Here is a 20953-nt window from a genome sequence, read left to right on the forward strand (position 1 = left end):
ACGCTGCGTGATCCTCGGAGGCCGATAGTACATGAACTGCGTCCCCGCGTGGCACCACTAATGTACCCGACAGTCCCCATCGGTATTTAATACCTTTGTCTCGCAGAATCCGGGTGGTGGGCGCAAACCTACGCCGTTCAAGTAAGACTGCAAAGGGTAGGTCGTCGTATATTGTGATTTTCGTGTTGGCAATTAGTAGACTCGGTCTTTGTCTGGACCGCGCCATTATAGTGGACTTCACGTTGGCGTCTCTGGTGACGGCTATAATGTCCCGGGGAGCATCCGCGGGTGCCGTGGGGGCCTTCCGGACCCTGAAGGCCGTCACGAGTGGTGGTCTCTCTCCTGCTGTCTGCACTCCGAGTTCTCTCAGGACCTCGTGGGTAAAGCTTATCAGGGCCTCTTGGCCTATGGACTCTGGGGCCCCACGGATCCTTATGTTTTTCCGGCGAAGCCGTGTCTCTAGGGAGGTAACTGTACGGGAGAGGCGCTGCACTTGTTGGGTAAGTGTGTTTAGGCGAGTGCTGGTATCGTCCAGCATCCTGCCCCTCTCCACTTCCCTGGACTCTATGTCGCTCATGCGGCGGTTCAGGCCTCCTACCTCCACCTGTACTCCAGCGAGGTCGGCCTTCCACACCTCCCTCAGGTCCCGCAAGAGGTTTTTAATATCACCCTTGGTGGAGGGGGATTTGTCTGAGTCTGATTCAGATCTCTGGTAGATCCCACTGCTGGTTTGGGGTGCTTGGGGTATCTCTTCCTCCAGTGATCGCTCCGAGTCGCTGGAGCTGCGTGCTTCCACAGGCGCCATGTTTAGTCGGGCCTGCGGCGGTGGTCTGGCGAAGGACAGTCGGATGTCTGCTTGACTGTTGCTCTCAGCTTGGGCCAGTCTTCGATGCTTGCGCCCCATCTCTCTTGTGGGGGTCTCTCAGGTATATGTTGTAATTTTCTCTGTTTGTGGCAAAATAGGCAGTTTTAAACTCGTAAAGCGGGAGCTCAGTAAAACCTCGACCGCTCTGTAGCTCGGCTAGCCACGCCCCCCCCGTTTTTTGCTTTTTTAACACAAAAACAAATATGAACGCTAACTTTGGCCAGTGTTTGTGACTAAGTGGCTACTAAAAAAGACTAAACATACCCCACTTTCAATACCTTTGGTTGTCTACTTTTTCAAATGGAATGCCATTATGGGGGTAATTCTCATTGCTGGGCTACCACACCGTCTTAAAGGTAACATTACCAATCCGGCAAATTTCTATTTGAAAATGGAACGTTCTATATTTGACCCTGTAACTTCCCAAAACACCATAAAACCTGTTAATGGGGGGTACTGTTGTACTCGTGAGACATCGCTGATTACAAATATGTGCATTTTTGTGCAGTAAAACCTAACAGTATTATGACAGTCACAGCTAAAATGTCAGACGGAAATACAAATTTAAAAAAAATCTTATTTTCTCACATTTTTTAAAATTGTATTCATAATGAATTATGTTCCATATATGAATAGTTAATGATAAATTAAAGCCCTGTTTCTCCTGAACAAAATGATATATAATAAGTGTGGGTGCATATAATATGAAAGAGGGGAATTACGGGTGAACAGACATATAGCGCAAATTCCAGTTTTTGTTTACGTTTTGTTTTGATCAGAACGTGCACTATTGACTCCGTCCTGAAGGGGTTAAAGACAATGGCAATTGTCCAACTTCTGAACCAAAAAAAACCAAGAATCTGAGTTATATGTCTTATCAACCATAATTGACCTTTTTTATATTAAGTGCAACCAAACATATTATATACCATTGTGTTCAGGATAAACAGGACTTTCATTTAATATCAAATACCGGTAGTTATATGTGGAGAACATTTTAATATGAATGAAATCTAAAAAAGTGTGAGAAACCTGAAATTTTATACAACAGTACCCCTGATAGTGGAGTTTTCATGGGGTTTTGGAAAGTTATAAGGTCAAATATATTGCTTGTAAATGAAAGTGTAGGTGTATGTATGTATGCATATAAAATGTCATGCTAAGTGTATTTTGATATATGATTTTATATCCTGAATAAAGTTAATTTGCAGAACTGAAATGTCGACCATGTTTATTGGTACATCTGATTATTATAAGGATATATATAATAAACAAAAGTTGGGGCTGCACTCATGATCTGCAGATAAAACTCAGTATTTATTGAATTTCCAAGGTGATCTGGAGATCGACGTTTCAGTCCCCTACTGGGACTTTCTTCAGGATCCTGAAACGTCGTTCTGATCACCTTGGAAATTCAGTAAATACAGAGTTTTATCTGCAGACCGTGAGTGCAGCCCCAGCTTTTGTTTATTATATATCTCTATTTGTGCCTCATGGACTGGCACCCGACTAATTTAATTACTGTTAAGCTAGAGTGCATAGTTAGTTAGTTTAAATAGTAAGAGGCTTGCACTCACTTTTTTTTGTTGTAAAATTACTTTATATCATGTCCATATTAAAACTGATCGACATTTCAGCCCACCTCCGTGGCTTTCTTCAGGATCAATAAATAATAAAAATGATTTATTGATCCTGAAGAAAGCCACGGAGGGGGGCTGAAACGTCGATCAGTTTTAATATGGAAATGAAATAAAGGAATTTTACAACAAAAAAAACGTGAGTGCAAGCCTCTTATTATTTAAACTATATTATTGGCATTGGCTTCAAGAATGCACCCGGTATTTAAAATGTTAAAGTCAGTGTGCAAGGACTATTGAAGACATATTATATATATATATATATATATATATATATATATATATATATATATATACCCTTAGAATGTAATTATCTATATAGACCAGCAAAAAAATAAAAATTTATAAGAATGAAAATTGATCACTCACCCTCCACCTGAGTGCTGTTAAACGTGTTCCGGTATCTCCAGTGCTGCAAGTGGGGATTATCTTCATAATTAATTACTCCTTCAAATCTTGCACCAGCCCGCTGGAGCAAATTTAATGTCAAGATTTTAAAGGACGATTCAGTGATTGGATTATAGGAGAGAGGAATATTGTTGAGCGGTGTCTTTTGATGTGCAAGTGCAATTATAAATATTGTGTTTTTTACATTGTTGAAAAAAGCATGTCATAATGGAGTGCACTATGGAGGCCTGATTTGTCTTTAAGATAAAGTGGACTCGAGGAGCTATGCATACTCAACACTTTAAATTTATCAATTGGACATTTATAAACACTTTCTTTGGCCTCTAACGTTGCTACATATTATTCACTAGTTTACTAGGTTTATTGCTTTTTATATAATTTATTTTTGTTTTTGTTGTTCTATTTTGATATTTTAGCTCTGGACTATAATGTAGCGCTTCTGTTATCAATCTGCTTTTAAATCTTTAGCAAATTAACCTTCAATTTAACTTTAGTTTTAAAGCTTGCTATTCATACTCATCCTAAAGAGTGATTTATAAATTATATAACAACCTCTCAAAGCCTGAACTAAAAACCTTTGAGAAACTATTTAGATGAAAATATGAAAGAAAAAAAAGTTTATTTATCCTTCCATTTTCCCTGCTGGGGCTGGAATACTGGTTTTATGTTGTATAAAGATGATACAATCAAACCCATATTTAATTACCATGAATTAAAGCAAGTTACTGTCAAGACTGGTTCTGCTCTATAGTGACCATAAAATGTTGTATCTCTGAACATCTGCCTTCTTCTTGTTTACCTGAATGGGCCATGTTCTATAAAATATTTAATTTCCATATAACCTATAGAACAAGTATTAAGAATGGTAAACTAACAAGACTTGAGATTTGGGACAAATGATTGGATAATCCTGGGGCCAGCTTTTAAAATTAAATTTAGAGTAGGATCTTTCTTAAGAATCTTAAGACGTGGGTAGCACAAGCTCCTGCCTGAAGGGCAGAATTTGGGGTAAAATCGGCGGCTACATAGCCCAAAGACTTACCAGGTTGCACTACCCAAATCGGAGGTGCACTACTGAATTGAGTGACACCTCTAAGGAGCCGGTCTGGGCTAGGGGCGTGGAACACAACGTGTGGCCAACTGGAGATGGAGCCGGGAGAGGCGGACGCTCTCCCTGACACCGGACCCCAAAGTGACTCCGCTGGTCTCCTTACCCCCCCCCCCCTTTTGGACCAGTGGGGGTTATCCCAGTCCCCACTGAATAAACGGACCAGGAATGCTGACGGGCTTACCGGCAACACAGCCTGCAGGGGTGCCGGACTGCCGAAGGCACAATTAAGATGGCTGCACAGCAACGGCCAACAACAAAGAGCACATGCACCCAGCCACCCACACATCCCCTAAAGGCTTTTGACCAGCATGAGCTTTTGGACCACACTCTGTAATTGTGGAATGACCTACCATCTAGCGGTTATAGAGGTGGCTTTATGCATCCGCCATGCAACCTGGTGTCGCCTATATGGGCACCCAACTCAAGCTTCCAGAGAGGCCATCCAGCTACGCAGACGCCAAAGACTGTTATGGTGGGAAACAGCGCCATACTACTCGGGAGTGACCCAGGAATCTCTCATCAGCAAAGCACAGCTCTGCACCTAAAGGTTAAAGCTGAACACTGCGTTTCTGAACAGGAGAACATCTGGCCGACAAATGCTAGAGTTGGGTCCAAACCAAGGGGCTCCATCGGAGGGGCCAACAGCAACAGAAAACAGGATATTCCTGCACTGTGCTTAGGCTGAAGTGCCCATTACTCTGCCTCACAGCTGGCATGCCTTACTTCAAATCGTGAGAGCACCTGTCCTCAGAGACCCTGATACACACTGACACAGAGCAGAATAGGGACTGTTCCCCCTACATAGGGTCACTTGGCAGATATGGATTGACACCTGTCCTCAGAGACCCTGATACACACTGACACAGAGCAGAATAGGGACTGATCCCCCTACATAGGGTCACTTGGCAGATATGGATTGACACCTGTCTTCAGAGACCCTGATACACACTGACACAGAGCAGAATAGGGACTGTTCCCCCTACATAGGGTCACTTGGCAGATATGGATTGACACCTGTCCTCAGGGACCCTGATACACACTGACACAGAGCAGAATAGGGACTGTTCCTCCTACATAGGGTCACCATTTTTAGCCCAACGCAGCTCATCTCATCAGGCCTTTTTTAGTCGAATGTATCGCCCACTGTCAGTCCCTTCGGGATCCATCCCTCATTCATCTTAATAAAGGTGAGGTAATCTAGACTTTTTTGACCTAGGCAACTTCTCTTCTCAGTGACAATACCTCCTGCTGCACTGAAGGCCCTTTCTGACAGGACACTTGAAGCCGGGCAGGCCAGAAGTTCTATCGCAAATTGGGATAGCTCAGGCCATAGGTCAAGCCTGCACACCCAGTAGTGAAGGGGTTCATCGCTCCTCAGAGTGTCGATATCTGCAGTTAAAGGGAAACTCCAGTGCCAGAAAAACGATCCGTTTTTCTGGCACTGGAGGGACCCTCTCCCTCCCACCCCCCAATCCCCGGTTACTGAAGGGGTGAAAACCCCTTCAGTCACTTACCTGGGACAGCGGCGATGTCCCTCGCCGCTGTCTCCGCCTCCGCGACGCTCCTCCCAGTGATTGCGTCGGCCGGTGGGCGAGACTGATCTCGCCCACCGGCCGAGGAGACCTAATGCGCATGCGCGGAAATGCCGCTCATGCGCATTACGTCTCCCCATAGGAAAGCATTGAAAAATCATTTCAATGCTTTCCTATGGGGTTTTGAGCGACGCTGGAGGTCCTCACACAGCATGAGGACGTCCGGCGACGCTCTAGCACAGGTTTCCTGTGCTAGAACCCAGGAAGTGACCTCTAGTGGCTGTCTAGTAGACAGCCACTAGAGGTGGAGTTAACCCTGCAATGTAATTATTGCAGTTTATAGAAAACTGCAATAATTACAGTTGCAGGGTTAAGAGTAGTGGGAGTTGGCACCCAGACCACTCCAATGAGCAGAAGTGGTCTGGGTGCCTAGAGTGTCCCTTTAAGGCGAGGTAGTCTGCTACCTGTCGGTCGAGTCGTTCTCTGAGGGTGGATCCCGAAGGGCTGTGGCGATGCGTCGGATTTAAAAAGCTCCGCATGTCCTCCATCAACAACACGTCTTTAAAGCGTCCTGTCCTTGCCGTTGTGGGAGGAGGAGGATTACTTTCACCTCTTCCCCTGTTAGATTCCCGTTGTGCTGTGACATCACCCTTATACGCTGTGTAAAGCATACTTTTTAATTTATTTTTGCAAATGCTGCATCCTTTCCGACTTGTTGTAATTTGGTAACATTTCAGCCACTTTCTGCTTATACCAGGGGTCTAGTAGCGTGGACACCCAGTACAGGTTGTTCTACTTCAGCCTTTTTATATGAGGGTCCCTCAACAGGCACAACAGCATGAAAGAACCCATTTGCACAAGGTTGGATGCCGAGCTACTCATTTCCCGTTCCTCCTCCTCAGTGATCTCAATGCAACAACACCACGGGTACCAGATAGGTGACAACGAGCACCCTGGGATGCCTTTTGTGGTTGGTCTTCCTCCTCCTCCTCAAAGCCACATTCCTCCTCTTACTCCTCTTCCCCACAATCCTCTTCCAGCGTTGCTGCAGGTCCAGCAAGCGATGCTGATAAGGCTCTTTCTGGTGGTGATGGTGACCACAACTCTTTCTCTTCCTCTTCACGCTCATCTACGGCCTGATCCAGCACTCTTCGCAGGGCATGCTCCAGGAAGAAAACAAATGGTATAACGTCGCCGATGGTGCCTTCGGTGTGACTGACTAGGTTTGTCACCTCCTCAAAAGGACGCATGAGCCTACAGGCATTGCGCATAAGCGTCCAGTAACGTGGCAAAAAAATTCCCAGCTCCCCAGAGGCTGTCCTAGCACCCCGACCATACAAATATTCATTAACGGCTTTTTCTTGTTGGAGCAGGCGGTCGAACATTACGAGTGTTGAATTCCAACGTGTCGGGCTGTCGCAAATCAAGCGCCTCACTGGCATATTGTTTCGCCGCCGGATATCTGCAAAGTGCGCCATGGCCGTGTAGGAATGCCTGAAATGGCCACACACCCTCCTGGCCTGCTTCAGGACGTCCTGTAAGCCTGTGTACTTATGCACAAAGCGTTGTACGATCAGATTACACACATGTGCCATGCACGGCACATGTGTCAACTTGCCCAACTTCAATGCCGCCAACAAATTTGTTCCATTGTCACAAACCACTTTGCCGATATCCAGTTGCTGCAGAGTCAGCCACTTTTCCACCTGTGCGTTCAGGGCGGACAGGAGTACTTGTCCGGTGTGACTCTCTTCTTTCAAGCAAGTCAAACCCAAAATGGCGTGACACTGCCGTATCCAGGATGTGGAATAGTACCTGGGGAGCTGGGGGGGTGCTGTTGATGTGGAGCAAGACGCAGCAGCAGAAGAGGACTCAGCCGAGGAGGTTATGGAAGAGGATGGAGTAGAGGAGGTGGCAGCAAGCCTGCCTGCAAGTCGTGGCGGTGTCACCAACTCCTCTGCAGAGCCACGCATTCCATGCTTGGCAGCCGTCAGCAGGTTTACCCAATGCGCAGTGTAGGTGATATACCTGCCCTGACCATGCTTTGCAGACGAGGTATCAGTGGTCAGATGGACCCTTGCCCCAACACTGTTTGCCAGACATGCCATTACTTCCTTTTGCACAATCGAGTACAGGTTGGGGATTGCCTTTTGTGCAAAGAAATTTTGTCCGGGTACCTTCCACTGCGGTATCCCAATAGCCACAAATTTTCTGAACGCCTCAGACTCCACCAGCTTGTATGGTAAAAGCTGGCGGGCTAATAGTTCAGACAAGCCAGCTGTCAGACGCTGGTCAAGGGGGTGACTTTCTGACATTGGCTTCTTACGCTCAAACATGTCCTTGGCAGACACCTGACTGTGGGCAGATGAGCGGGAACTGCTCAAGGCGAGAGATGGAGTGGCGGATGGTTGAGAGGGGGCAAGGAGGACAGCAGTGGTTGACATGGCTGAAGATGCTGGACCAGGAGGAGGATGGCGGCTTTGAGTTTGTGTGCTGCTTGTACTCATGTGTTGATCCCATAGGCGTTTGTGATGTGCAATCATGTGCCTACGCAAAGCAGTTGTACCTAGGTGGGTGTTGGACTTCCCACGACTCATCGCTGTTGTCAGAGGCAGACACACAAAAAAATGCCACACTGCTGAGCTCTGCAATGACGGCATTCTGGTGGTGGACACAGCATGCGTTGATTGGCGTGCTGTCGGGCTGACCCCGGGTACTGATGCATGCTGTCTGACTGTGCCACTAGCTCCTTGCGACGACCTCCCCCTGCTTCCAACTCGTCTCCTCCTCCTCTCTGTCTTCCCATCTGAACTTTCTCCCTGTTCTTCTTCTTGCCGAGCGGCCCCCCACGTGACATCCATGGACGCATCGTCATTATCAACCGCTTCACTTGTATCTGACAACTCAGCAAAGGAAGCAGCAGTGGGTACAACATCATCATCATCACACTGTACGTCCATGTGTGTAATGCTGCCTGACTGAGACATATCCCTGTTATCTACATCCTCTGGCAATAATGGTTGCGCATCACTCATTTCTTCAAACTGATGTGTAAATAACTCCTCTGACAGATAAAGTGAAGCGGCTGTGTTGCTAGTGTTGGTGGTGGCGGCAGGCGGGTAAGTGGTATCTTGAGAGGTGCCCGAAGCTAAGTTCTGAGCGGAAGCTGTAGAAGATTGGGTGTCCTGTGTTAGCCAGTCAACTATGTCCTCAGAACTTTTCAAGTTCAGGGTACGTGTCCTCTGAAAATTGGGCATTATTCTAGGGCAAAAGGGAATCACAGCACCACGACCACGACAGCCCCTGCAGGGTGGCCTGTCTCTGCCTGTCAGTTTTTTTTTTGATTAGTGGTACTATGCCTGCAAGCTACTGTGAGACCAGATATGGCAATGTGCACTGGCAGAGGCTGGCAGAGTACACGCTGTAGGCCTGACACACCGCTTGAAGAAAACTAACTGCTATTCAATCTATAACAGGGAAAAAAGTTTTTTGTTTTTAAATGCACGCTATTGTGCCACCAGATATGAGTGGCACTGTGCACTGGCAGAGTACACGCTGTTGGCCTGACACACAGACGCTTGCAGACAACTAACTGCTATTCAATCTATAACAGTGAAAACAGTTTTTTGGTTTTAAATGCATGCTATTGTGACACCAGATATGAGTGGCAATGTGCACTGGCAGAGGTTGGCCGAGTACACGCTGTTGGCCTGACACACAGATGCTTGCAGACAACTAACTGCTATTCAATCTATTACAGTGAAAAAAACGTTTTTGGGTTTTTAAATGCACGCTATTGTGCCACCAGATATGAGTGGCACTGTGCACTGGCAGAGTACACGCTGTTGGCCTGACACAGAGGCTTGCAGACAACTAACTGCTATTCAATCTATAACAGTGAAAAAAGTTTTTTGTTTTTAAATGCACGCTATTGTGACACCAGATATGAGTGGCAATGTGCACTGGCAGAGGTTGGCAGAGTACACGCTGTTGGCCTGACACACAGACGCTTGCAGACAACTAACTGCTATTCAATCTATTACAGTGAAAAAAAAAAAATTTTTGGGCCACCAGATATGAGTGGCACTGGGCACTGGCAGATTACACGCTGTAGGCCTGACACACCCGCTTGAAGACAAGTAACTGCTATTCAATCTATAACAGTGAAAACAGTTTTTGGGTTTTAAATGCACACTATTGTGACACCAGATATGAGTGGCAATGTGCACTGGCAGAGGTTGGCAGAGTACACGCTGTAGGCCTGACACACCCGCTTGAAGATAACTAACTGCTATTCAATCTATTACAGTGAAAAAAGTTTTTTGTTTTTAAATGGGGGTTTTTTTAAATGCAAGCTATTGTGACACCAGATATGAGTGGTGGCATTGGGCAAGTGGGCACAGTATCCACTGTGAGCCTGACACACAGACGCTTGCAGACAACTAACTGCTATTCAATCTATTACAGTGAAAAAAAAGTTTTTGGGGTTTTTAATGCATGCTATTGTGCCACCAGATATGAGTGGCACTGTGCACTGGCAGAGTACACGCTGTTCGCCTGACATACAGACGCTTGCAGACAACTAACTGCTAATTAATCTATTACAGTGAAAAAAACATTTTTGTTTTTAAATGCAAGCTATTGTGACACCAGATATGAGTGGTGGCACTGGGCAAGTGGGCACAGTATCCACTGTGAGCCTGACACAGAAGCTGGGAGGCAGGCAGGCAACTGCAATTAGATTACACAAAAAAAAAAAGCAGACTGATGTTCTAGCCCTAAAAAGGGCTTTTTGGGGTGCTGTCCTTACAGCAGAGATCAGATGCGTCCTTCAGGACTGTAGTGGACACTGAATACACTAGCCTAGCTATACATTTCCCTATCAAATGAGCAGCAGCTACACTTTCCATCCTCTATCTAAGAATGCAGCTTCAGAATGGATCTAAAATGGTTGCTGTACAAGAGGTGGGAGGATCTGGAAGGGAGGGTCTGCTGCTGATTGGCTGGAATGTGTCTGCTGACTGTGAGGCACAGGGTCAAAGTTTAGTCAATAGGGGGTGGATCGAACCGCACATGTGTTCGCCCGCCGTGGCGAACGCGAACACGCTATGTTCCCCGGGAACTATACGCCGGCGAACAGTTCGGTACATCACTAATTTGGAGGCACTCGGGGAATTAAATAGGCTGATAGAGTCACATGACACACCAACTCCCACCTGTAGTACTCTTGGGCTAAATAAATGGTCCAGAGACATCTTTGTTTGCATCTTTATCCTTGGACTGACTCTAGAATGCCGCAGGTGTCCAGGAGCCACAAGAATCTGAGTGCAGTTTATTAATGCATTCATAAAAGATATAATCTTTTTGCCATCTGTAATTTTTTACATTTTTTTTCTACAAGATGTGTTTTCATCTTAATACAATTTTGCTATAAAACCATCTTTATGGTTACCAACTTCAATATGGTGTAGAGCTCCCTCTTCACTTTAACATTAGTGGATTGAAAGGACTGTCAACAAAAAATCTAAAAGATTAAATAAAGTAACATGTAAATCTACCAGCTGCTTGTGTTTTCAACAGTCACAGAGCAAATTAATAAATACAAGTAAAATCCGCAGGGGTTTTAGGATAGAGTTTCTCTGTTGTGATTGCCCTAAAAACAGGTTAACTTAACTTGGAATAACCAAGCTATTGTTGACCTATTGATGATGAAGGCTTTAGCCTTTTTACTTTTTTTTTTCAATGTTAGGAACATTTACACACATCTGAAGTGATGGAAAGCACTTTTAGAGATTTTAGGAGAATTGTAATAAAGGTTAGTCTAGACTTAAAGCGGCACTGTCATGCCGAACTTACCTTTCCTCAATCTCTTCCTCTTCTCCGCCTCTCTCAGGATCTGTTATTCTTTTCTTCCATTCTTCTTTAGTTTTCTTTAAAATCATAAGACAAAGTAGGGACTCTGTCTTATGGAGGATTCCTCCGCTTGACCAGCTCTGACCAGCGGAGGAGCAAAGTGTGCTTCATTTCCGCTGGTCAGAGCAATTTTCCCATGATCCCTAGCTTTCCTCCTGTCAGTATTGCCGAAAGTCCTGTCACTTAGACAGAACGCCGGCAAAACTGTCGAATTGCATCCTAACAGAATGAGAAGAGTTTCTCCATTGGTGTTAGGATGCAATTCGGTACTTTGTTCGGATCGGAATTTCATTCTAATGAATGAAACTCCGATCATATTCATTGCTGTGGCTGTGACACGGTATCAGGGAGCTATCTACTAAAAGGCTGAAAGACCTGAATTGGTCTTGAAGCCAAATGTACTAATACTAAGTAAAGATTACTTAGTATTAGTAAATAATATGCCCCTACTCGCTATACCGCGAGTAGGGGCATGTCTAGTAAGCAGTGAGCAGCCTGTGGCTGCTCACTGTAAAAAACAAACAAAAAAACACCTAATAACACCCCCCCCCCCCCCCGCGCGGGGGTTAAAGATGGGGGGAACTACTGTCCTCCCCCCTGGCCCCCACCCCTGCGCGGTGGGTGGGGGCCCTAATAAAATAATAAGGGGGGGGCCTACTGTCCTCCCCCCCTGGCCCCCACCCCTGCGCTGTGGGTGGGGGCCCTAATAAAATAATAAGGGGGGGGACCTACTGTCCTCCCCCCCTGGCCCCCACCCCTGCGCTGTGGGTGGGGGCCCTAATAAAATAATAGGGGGGGGAACTACTGTCCTCCCCCCTGGCCCCCACCCCTGCGCGGTGGGTGGGGGCCCTAACAAAATAATAAGGGGGGGGCCTACTGTCCTCCCCCCCTGGCCCCCACCCCTGCGCGGTGGGTGGGGGCCCTAATAAAATAATAAGGGAGGGGGCCTACTGTCCTCCCCCCCTGGCCCCCACCCCTGCGCTGTGGGTGGGGGCCCTAATAAAATAATAAGGGGGGGGACCTACTGTCCTCCCCCCCTGGCCCCCACCCCTGCGCTGTGGGTGGGGGCCCTAATAAAATAATAGGGGGGGGAACTACTGTCCTCCCCCCCTGGCCCCCACCCCTGCGCGGTGGGTGGGGGCCCTAATAAAATAATAAGGGGGGGGACCTACTGTCCTCCCCCCCGGCCCCCACCCCTGCGCTGTGGGTGGGGGCCCTAATAAAATAATAAGGGGGGGGACCTACTGTCCTCCCCCCCTGGCCCCCACCCCTGAGTGGTGGGTGGGGGCCCTAAATGACCCCCCCCCCCATCAAGGTGACTAGGGGTCCCAAGCCCCTAGTCACCCCCCCCACCCAAAACATTCTATCCCCTACCTACCCCCCTCACCCTAAAAATAGTGAGGGGGGAATAAAATAACTAACCTGTAAAAAAAAAAAAATTAAACTTACCATTTGACGTCTTCTTTTTTCTAAATTCTTCTTTCTTCAGCCCCCAAAAAAGCCAAATAAAAATCCATCATACCCGTCGCACTTTAAAAAAAAAACAAAAAAAAACCGAGCGCAAAAAAAAAATTAATCCATGTTCACCCATGGAGGGCACGCCGCGTACTGAGCTCCGCAGGGCGGATCAAGGCTTATATAGCCTTGCCCCGCCCTGCAATTAGGCTTAGAACACACTGATTGGTTGGTTTAAGCCAATCAGAGTGCTCTGTGTCATTTTACACAGCGTGGGAAAATTCAAAAGAACTTTCCCACGCTGTGTAAAATGACAGATCACTGTGATTGGATGGTTTTCAAGCCTTCCAATCACAGTGCTTTGTGTCATTTTACAAGCGTGGGAAAATTCCAAAGAACTTTCCCACGCTTGTAAAATGACACAGAGCACTGTGATAGGATGGATTTCAAGCCATCCAATCACAGTGCTCTGTGTCATTTTACAAGCGTGGGAAAATTCCAAAGAACTTTCCCACGCTGTGTAAAATGACACAGAGCACTGTGATTGGATGGCTTGAAAACCATCCTATCACAGTGCTCTGTGTCATTTTACAAGCGTGGGAAAGTTCTTTGGAATTTTCCCACGCTTGTAAAATGACACAGAGCACTCTGATTGGCTTAAACCAAGCCTAATTGCAGGGCGGGGCAAGGCTATATAAGCCTTGACCCGCCCTGCGGAGCTCAGTACGCGGCGTGCCCTCCATGGGTGAACATGGATTAATTTTTTTTTTGCGCTCGGTTTTTTTTGTTTTTTTTTTAAAGTGCGACGGGTATGATGGATTTTTATTTGGCCTTTTTGGGGGCTGAAGAAAGAAGAATTTAGAAAAAAGAAGACGTCAAATGGTAAGTTTAATTATTTTTTTTACAGGTTAGTTATTTTATTCCCCCCTCACTATTTTTAGGGTGAGGGGGGTAGGTAGGGGTTAGAATGTTTTGGGGTGGGGGGGTGACTAGGGGCTTGGGACCCCTAGTCACCTTGATGGGGGGGGGGTTCATTTAGGGCCCCCACCCACCGCTCAGGGGTGGGGGCCAGGGGGGAGGACAGTAGGTCCCCCCCCTTATTATTTTATTAGGGCCCCCACCCACCGCGCAGGGGTGGGGGCCAGGGGGGAGGACAGTAGGTCCCCCCCTATCTTTATTTAGGGCCCCCACCCACCGTGCAGGGGTGGGGGCCAGGGGGGAGGACAGTAGGTCCCCCCCTATCTTTATTTAGGGCCCCCACCCAGCGCTCAGGGGTGGGGGCCAGGGGGGAGGACAGTAGGTCCCCCCCCCCTTATTATTTTATTAGGGCCCCCACCCACCGCGCAGGGGTGGGGGCCAGGGGGGGGAGGACAGTAGGTCCCCCCCCTTATTATTTTATTAGGGCCCCCACCCACCGCGCAGGGGTGGGGGCCAGGGGGGGAGGACAGTAGGTCCCCCCCCCTTATTATTTTATTAGGGCCCCCACCCACCGCGCAGGGGTGGGGGCCGTGGGGGAGGACAGTAGGTCCCCCCCCTTATTGTTTTATTAGGGCCCCCACCCACCGCGCAGGGGTGGGGGCCGGGGGGGGGAGGACAGTAGGTCCCCCCCCCCTTATTGTTTTATTAGGGCCCCCACCCACCACGCAGGGGTGGGGGCCAGGGGGGAGGACAGTAGGTCCCCCCCCCTTATTACCATTTATGCTTTTACAGTGAGCAGCCACAGGCTGCTCACTGTTTAGTGGACATGCCCCTACTCGCGGTATAGCGAGTAGGGGCATTGGGGAGATTTTAATCTCCCTTGTGCTATTATGGGGGTCATATTGACCCCCATAGAGTGAGGGGGGACCTGGGGGGCTTATGAAGTGGTGGGGAGCACAGCTCCCCACCGCTTCTGTCTTTACATATGACAAGGAGGGAGCTGCACGTCGGTAGCTCCCTCCTTGTAATAAACTGATCGAACAAACGAACACTGATACTCAGTGATACTCAGTGTTAGTTTGTTCGTCTGATTTTTTCTATTCATTCATTCGTCTGTCTGATGAATGAATGAATAGATGAAATTCCCGTTCGCATGTCCAGGTGTTTCACTGGGCATGTGCGGGAATCTCACAGTCTGTGTAGTGTGGGTAGATGACGTGTACCACAGGGACTTCACCTACCCACACAAAGATGGCGGCGCCCTGAATAAAGATCGGGGCAGAAGATACAGATTTAAAAATAGGTAATCTGGGGGGCTTAGGGGCATTTGGGGGTGACTAGGGGGTCAATTGGATGTAGTGGAGGCGGGAGGGGGGGTTAAAAAAAAAAAACGGGATTCGGCATGACAGTGCCGCTTTAAATGAAGCAGAGCCTAGTTCTTGATTTGGTCCAAATACCTGAAATAATCTTCTGGGGACTATAAATAAGACATTACATGTCCATATATGTCTATATAGTTATCTGTCTCATTACATAGTTCTAAGTGGGCAACAGGGCTTAATGATTTGCACTGTCTTTGTGCTTCAGGGTATCAGATTTGGGGGCTGCAAACACAGGAGAACTGGCGAGGCTAAGGCTTGTCTTTAATTTACTGAATCTACCTATTTACTTTGATCTGCTGTTACACTCTCAATTTACTTTGACCATACTCTTGAGGAAATCATACTCTTGAGACTTCTCCTGTACTTTAAAGGACCACTATTGGCACCCAGACCACTTCAGCTCAATTAAGTGGTCTGGGTGCCAGGTCCATCTAGGGTTAACCCTGCAGCTGTAAACATAGCAGTTTCAGAGAAACTGCTATGTTTACAATAGGGTTAATCCAGCCTCTAGTGGCTGTTTCATTGACGGCCGCTAGAGGGGCTTCCGCGCTTCTCATTGTGATTTTCACAGTGAGAAGATGCCAACGTCCATAGGAAAGCATTCCTATGGACTGATTGAATGCGCGCGTGGCTCTTGCCGCGTATGCGCATTCGGCGGATGACGTCGGAAGAGGGAGGAGAGTCCCCAGCGCCGAGGGCACCCGAATTTAACCCCTTCCTCCACCTTCAGTCCGGGAGTGGGACCCAGGAGGTGGGGGGGACCCAGAGACCCTATAGAGCCAGGAAAACAAGTTTGTTTTCCTGGCACTATAGTGGTCCTTAAAAAAGGCTGTTAGTAAATTTGAATTGTGTTGTGTAAAACTGAAACTGAAACACCCAGAGGGACCCGGAGAGACTAACGATGTCCGCTTTCACCCCAGTATTGCTTGATCTTTTTTCTTTTTAATCTACTTTAAGCATTTTTTTTTTAATTGATGCATAATTAATGAATCTGTCAATCTGAAACTGCTCACATCTAATGTTTTTATCACTGGAAGCAATTTAATTTATGAATGCAAACATTTTAATAAATATTATATTGATACAAATAACCTGTATCTAGCACATAAATGCACATTTTAGTGATCATTTACCATTTTCTTTTATGGTCACCTTTTATACTGTTAAAGGGACACTCCAGACACCAAAACAACTCAATCTAAATGAAGTTATTATGGTGCCTGGAGGCCCCTGGAGACACTTTTACCACTAGGGGTTAAATCGTTCTTGAACGGTTTAACTCCTAAGTTGCTTCCCATGTTGGTATCATCTCCTCCCATGGTGGCATCTGGCTTCAGAATTTTCAATTACAGGAAGCACAGAGGGGCGCTTGGCAGGGGTGCCACTGATGCTAAGAACGGTCTGACACTCTCAGCCAATCAGTGCCTCTCCATTCACTAAACTGGCTTGTAAAAGGCACATTTCTTTCTCAAGCCAGTTTAGTGAATGGGGAGTCACTGATTGGCTGAAGGCATCAGCTTGCTCAGACTCACTTTAAAATCCTTATGTATTAAGCCGTTAAAGGAGCACTCTAGCTGTTGTTTTGGTGGCACCTGATATCTTCCTTGGTAATAGGTCACACTATTCATGAAGTTTTGACATTTATCTGAGTCTTCTGAGTCTCACTGTTGCACTGATTCAAAACTTCCAATTTAACTCTGTAGAGAAGACAAGCCGCGCGTGAACTGGAGGACACTAGGTGAGTGTCAAATCATTCAGAAATGGTTTGGCTCCTGGTCAGGGGACAGCGCAAGAGCACTGTTGGCACCATAACTACTGCAGTAGGCTGCAGTATTTATGGTATTAGAGTGCCTCTTTAAAGGGAAACTGACATCTTTCTGGAAAGTACAACAGGAAATGAAATGTTGAAAATTATCTATAACTTGTGGCTTTTTTATATAAAGCTCTGGATTTTTTTTATAAAATGTATATTAATAATGTAACAAATGACAACGCAATTCAGTTCAGTTCTGGCAAAGTCAGGGTAGAAACTACATACTACGATTAATAACAGAAAAGTCCAATGCTTATAACAAGGATTGACAGTCTACGAAGATAGAGGAAATCAGTGTCAAGATATAGCTAATTACAATGGTCTGGATTTCTACATTTGTTTTTAATTTTCAAACCTCACTAATACATTTTTATTAAATATAGAGCATAGGTAACCTAGCATTAAAAAAAATCTGGGGATGTGACCGTTCCCCTTTAAACAGTAACATGGTATATTTTTGCAGTAAACAGATAATATATAATATTTGCTAAAAAAAAAAAAAAAGGGGTAACAGTAAAATTATTCTAGTCAAATATATCAAGTAAACATATATTTTTCAAGCCTTAAGGTACTAAATTTACATGGGTGATGGTAGTGGGGACAGTGTAGGAGGGTACACTTTTACTTACATTAACTTACCCATAAATAACTCGACATAAGACGTAAGTGGTGACAACAGGCCACAGCTTTATTTAAACCACTACATATTAACAACATAACATATTAATATAATATATACCCAGTAAACCATCTACATTAACATAGGCGCCTGCCCTTCCTCCTCATCCTTACACCACAACTGGCCTCCCAGCTGGCTTTCCGTTACCATCCATGCTAATCACTAGCTGGCCTTTGACTCAGTGGGCACTTCCTTTAATCCATACCTTAAAGCCGAGGCTAGGGCAAGGATCAGCACCAAACATTTTCCACTGGACCGCTGGTCCAACCCTGATTGGCAAGGACCGTAATCCACCCGCTGTGACAAGAAAGGAAATAAAACACACCTAAATAACACCATAATCCTAAACATAACAGGGGAGGGCGGGAAGCTGTTCCCAAACCGGATAATTAAAATGGCTGGGGATACAAAGGAAATGGCTCCCTGGCCATCCCTCTTTTGCCTACAGCTCCCCCCTCACTACAGGACTTCCCTTCCTTAAACGTTACTATACTCCCCCCCACTCACACATGTCCCTATCCCCGGCTAGGCCTTTGGTCTCCTCAGGGTCTAATCTCAAATGCCTCGGAAAATTCATACTGAACATACATATTTAGATTTGTGAAGTCACTCACTCACTCACAAATTGACATAAAATAAGCATTAACCCCCTTAATGACAATGAGTCTACTATTTTAATAAAACAATATAACTTCAAAATGGAATATAAACAAAAACTAATCATAGAGGTAGAAAAGAGCAATTTCAGGATTTATATAGAATTAAGAAAATGTTTATAATTTAAAGGACTGAAATCAAAGTGTTTTATACATTTAGTTTAAGCCTACGACTACACTTATTTATGCAAATTGTACTCAAAATAAATGGATGCTAATTAAAAATGTGCTATACATTGCTCCAATGTTGGCAAAGTTCTGTGCATAATATGGTAAAGTAATCAAGCTGCAACATTAGAGTTCTGCTGAGTAAGAAATTAAGAAGCGTAGAATGCCTTGCATATTGCTGCTTGTATTTCAATACGTTATAAGCATTTTTTTCAAACACTCAGCAAAACTTGTGATGAAGTACAGATTGTCTCAGAAAGTTGTATTTGTTTTCTAAAGTGTGTATACATGCAGAATTTGACAACAGATATTAAATATTAAGGTCTCTTAGTCTGCCTATTAATTGTCTAAATCTGCACTTTAACAAATAAGATAAAGGGAACAGCTAGTTAACCCATTAAGCTTAAGGTAGACAAGTGATGCTTCCCTACAAAGGACTCTTGGTGACTAGAATGAAGAAATACACCTGGGATATTTTGGGTTTCCCAGCCAAGTTACTTTTTTTTCATTATTTATTTAAGCTTGAGCAGCGAGAACAACAAAAAACATCGGCAGCGGTCAGTGCAGCAAAATACAAACATCAGACATATGGAAAGTTTCATAGAACGCCATTGAAGCACTCTGACAAGCTATAGCATGTGACCACTTCCGCAAGAAAATCAACAACCCTGAGTTTAATACTGTGTTGGCTCACTATAGGCTTTCATTTTTTTTATTTTTTTATTAATTCTTTATTTTATTGTGCTTGCAAAAGAACAATTAGGCTTGCATTGCCACAACAGCGTTTGCGCGCCTTTCAAGTCAACATACATAAACATGTGTTAGGCAGGTATTAACAATGCACATTATATAATACGGTAATTTCAAGAGAAATCTCAGTGTCAGTTATAGAATACTATGGAGTCGGTATTGAGTAACAGTATATGTAGTAGGTAAGCTGCCTGACAGTAATGCGAGTAATGTAAAATAACTAAATAGTTATGAAAACGCTTAAGTGTCAGCGCAGGCTAGGCATGCTAAGATTAGTAATTAATTAAGATATGCGTATTCAGCTATGTGTGTTATATATTTGCACTCTGATGAAAAAGAACATGGAACTAAGTATAGCACATTTACTATTTAAGAATTTTCCGCTGGCACCAACATCGAGCTATACATGAATATTGTGAGAATGCATGCTTAAAATTCAGGTGAGAAGTATAGAGAAATAGCACAAGCAAGCATTATGCAAGATAAGTCCTCTAGGAGGCATCTAACTGGTAAAGGCATAGCATGGTGTCTGAAAAGCATATAACACAAAGACAGCAGAGGAGGGTGCTTGAATGGTACACAGTGGCCCATGTATGCCCCCACCTCACCAGTATTGAGAATAGGATGGCCAGAAGTCCCTTCTGTCTCAGATCAACCTAAGCTGGCCATGGGTATAACATGTCCCGAAACCATGGTGAGTACTGCAGGATTTTGTGTCTCAAGGTGGACTGGCAGATCAAGCCACATGTCCCGATCGGGGATCCCCCCAGGCTTTCATTTTAAACATGAGAATCTCTGAGCCTTGTCATACACTGTTGAAATGCCGAGATTCTTACAGAGGTGCAGAATCCTGCCCCTCAAGCAGGGGGGGAAACCCCAGTTAGAAGAATAATATAGAAAAGAGGGAAATAGAAAAATAAAGCAAATAAAAGAAGAGAAAGGGAAGAGAACATTGTCGTACAGCCAAGTTACCTTTTTAAGACTCAGGCCTTGTGATTACATAAAAATGGTCAGGTGCATATGGTGCTTGGAGTGTTACTTTAACTCTTTAAGGATGGAGGCAATTGTACAAGTTCTGATCAAAACAAAACTTAAACAAAACCTTGAATTTGCGCTAAATGTCTGTTCAACCGTAATTCACCTCTTTCATATTAAGTGCACCCACACTTATTATATATCGTTTTGTTCAGGAGAAACAGGGCTTTCATGCTACATCAAATATTTATATATTCAAAGAGCATTTAAAGTACAGACGTTTCGGGCCCTGTCCCTTTAGCAATGATAAATGTCCTTATGCATTTATCATTGATAAAGGGACAGGGTCCCAAAACGTCTGTACTTTGAATGCTCTTTGATTACATTTGGGCTGCACTAGTGGGCCCCTATAACTAAGCTCCGCTTTGTGGAAGAATACTTTGGATTGCTATGTTTTGCTTGCTGTTGGGGCTACAGCAGCTTATACACAATAACTGCACTAGGTTTAACTATTTTGCCTTTTGGTATTGTGCTATACCACACTCCTAGATCATATTTTTGATTTAAATATTTATATAAGAAACATACTTTAATATGAATAATATTACAAGTCTCACAAGTACAACAGTACCCCCCATGTACATGTTGTATGGGGTTTTGGAAAGTTACAGGGTTAAATAAAGAGCTGGAC

General features: G+C 45.1%; 1 protein-coding gene across 1 annotated transcript in view; it reads left to right on the top strand.

Annotated features, from left to right (window-relative positions):
- Positions 1 to 20953, top strand: part of LOC134586234 (uncharacterized) — a 167505-nt gene that overhangs the window by 21256 nt on the left and 125296 nt on the right. The window lies entirely within an intron of this gene.

Source organism: Pelobates fuscus, chromosome 2, assembly GCF_036172605.1.
Source record: "Pelobates fuscus isolate aPelFus1 chromosome 2, aPelFus1.pri, whole genome shotgun sequence".
In the NCBI taxonomy this organism is placed as follows: domain Eukaryota; kingdom Metazoa; phylum Chordata; class Amphibia; order Anura; family Pelobatidae; genus Pelobates; species Pelobates fuscus.